Source organism: Apium graveolens, chromosome 2 (assembly GCF_009905375.1).
Source record: "Apium graveolens cultivar Ventura chromosome 2, ASM990537v1, whole genome shotgun sequence".
NCBI lineage: Eukaryota > Viridiplantae > Streptophyta > Magnoliopsida > Apiales > Apiaceae > Apium > Apium graveolens.
In genome coordinates, this window is record NC_133648.1 from 7,907,103 (window position 1) to 7,909,680 (window position 2,578).

The 2,578-nt window shown below is 34.4% G+C and overlaps 1 long non-coding RNA gene across 1 annotated transcript; it reads left to right on the forward strand.

Moving 5' to 3' along the window:
* The first annotated feature begins 1,465 nt into the window (after positions 1 to 1,465).
* Positions 1,466 to 1,998, forward strand: LOC141706471 (uncharacterized). Its single transcript, XR_012568834.1, has 3 exons — positions 1,466 to 1,520; positions 1,625 to 1,723; positions 1,822 to 1,998. It is a non-coding gene; the product is annotated as an uncharacterized LOC141706471 (long non-coding RNA).
* The last annotated feature ends 580 nt before the right edge of the window (positions 1,999 to 2,578 follow it).

Below are 2,578 nucleotides of genomic sequence, written 5' to 3' on the forward strand. Positions count from 1 at the left end.
GATGGCGAAGGAAATGGAGAAGACAAGGCAGGAGTTGGCTGAACTGAAGGGCTTGCTCAGTAAAGCAAATATTTCATCTCCTCTGGTTTCGGATAAAGCAAGTTGTGATGCTCAAATAGTTGATGATCAAATGGATCCTTTTCCACCAGAGAACAAGGTAAAATAACAAGCACATTTATTTAATTTAGCTCGACATTATTCAAGCATTCGTCATAGTTACTCGTTAAATATTTATATATGTGTGTAGGCTGGTCCACGAAAATGTGAGTTGGCTGTGGGCACAATAGAAAATAAGGTGGCATTTGGCTTGTTGTTTGACGATGATGACATGAACAAATCTATTCACGGATTGCCAATGCAGCCTGGTTGTGCTCGTGTCTCAGTGAATGGGCCAATCCAAGGACAAACCAAGATTCCTGTTCCAGTAGTCGGTGAGATTCAAACAGTAGAACAGGCTGTTGGCTCCTACGTCTCATGGCCCCGCGACTTAATCATATTCCCAGATGCCCCTGCTACCGCGGTATATATTTTTACATCTATATTTTATTGGATCTCGCACTACTATATTAACTCTATATTTGTTTTAATAAATTTGATAATATTTTCAGAAAAGTAAAAGGAAAGGGAAGGATCCTTTAACTGATTTGCATAAGGTTCAGTCCTTATTTGAGAATATGGAAATCAATAAAAATGTTCCGAAGCGCTTTCGGTTGTTGTATAAACATGCAACGACATTCATGAAGTGCACTGAAAACTCCATTCAAATCCCGTGCGATGCGGAGGTGTTTGGTGTTGAGAAAAGAATTTTCATTTTGCATGAAAATATAATTGCTTTGCTTGAGTTTAAAATGATTGGCCAAGCAGCAATTTCTGCATACATGGCGTGAGTAGTATAAATTTTTTAATTATTGTCTTGTCTTCTTGTCGATAATTTCTGCATTTATATTCTTGTTTTTTTTATAATTTCATTTTATTTGCAATGCAGATACTTGCATTGCATGGTTTGTGAAAATGAAAATTTGGAGCAATTTGTTTTCTGTGATCCCGGAGTCTCGTTTACCTTGAACAGCAATTTTGAAGATAATTTGGTTAATCGATTTAAAGAGGGTAATCCTGATCGTCTCTTTTTTATGCCACATAATAGCAAGTACATAAAAATGTCTCCAGATTTATTATAAATCGCTTTATTCATTTATTTATAAGCATGAAATTCAAAATGATATGATTCTGATATTAATTCTGTTTATTATAAATATTTATAAAAAATAGCTGCCATTGGATATTGGTTGTGATTTGGGCGGGCAAGGTTTTCATACTCAATCCTCTGCCTCGTTCAACTACCTTTCCCGAGTTGGAAAAAGCAATATCAAGGTATTTGCATTTAATTTCGAGTGATTATTTTCATTACTGAGATATCAATCAATTTGTGTTATTGATACTGCTAAGATGACAGGGCTGTGATTGCGTTCAATGTTCAGGCCGGAAGGGGAAATAAAGTACCGACTATCAGATATATTACCGTAAGAACCAGGGGCATTAATTTACTTATTAGTCAGAGTTTTTTTGCTTAGATAGGGGCATTAATTTACTTATTAATTGGTCTGAGTTTTTTTTGATTAAATAGGGATGCCCCAAACAGCCCAGTGGAACTGAATGCGGCTATGTTGTTATGTGGTATATGAAAGAAATTTCCATGGATAATGAAATGACATTTGTCAAAAAGGTATATTTTTTTGCTTAATTCATTCTTGATATAATTGGTGTACATATAATTTGTGGTAGAATTCATTGTTACTAATTCCTGCATGTTACACTTTTCAGTGGTCTACAAAGAATCGAAAGGTGACTGTTGCCAAGGCTGAGCTGGACGAGGTTCGATGTGAGACTCTTAGCCATATCGAGTCCTTCTTATAAAAAGGCCTAATCTGCAGCTCCTTTATGTAGACTGAATTTGTAAGAATTTGTAAGAGCTACTAGTGGTTTTTATTGATAAATATAATGGGGGAACTTTAGTTGGTAAATTTCTGTTTGGGATAAACTATGTAAATGATCGATGATGGATGTCTAGTACTTGCTTTTGCAGTTATGTAGTTTGTTTGGATTATGAAGTTTGGTTGGTGGTGGATATATGTACGTACTTGGTATAATCTATGGTAAATCAATGAATGTATGTTTGTTTTTGCGTTTGTTTTTGCGTTTGTTTTGATTTGGTTAGTTTTGGAATGGTAAAATGGCAGTTGGTATGTTTTTGGATGACTCTTGTTTTGGTTTTGGGCATTTGATTGAAACAGGGGATTCATGAATAAAAAAAATAAACAAACATCACTTCATGAACAAAATAACTGATGTAAAATGTAGCCAAATAAGACATTTCATACAATAAACTGATGTCATAAGCAAGCACATATATCAGCTCACAAGAAATGACTGATGTAAAATAATATAATAGATATCACATTTTGAAAGAACTGATGTTAAACACACACAAAGACATTGGTTTCATTAAAAAAAGAAAGGTACGACATCGCTTCTGATAAAAGACTGATGTAATATGTTAAGTTACACATCAGTTTAACAA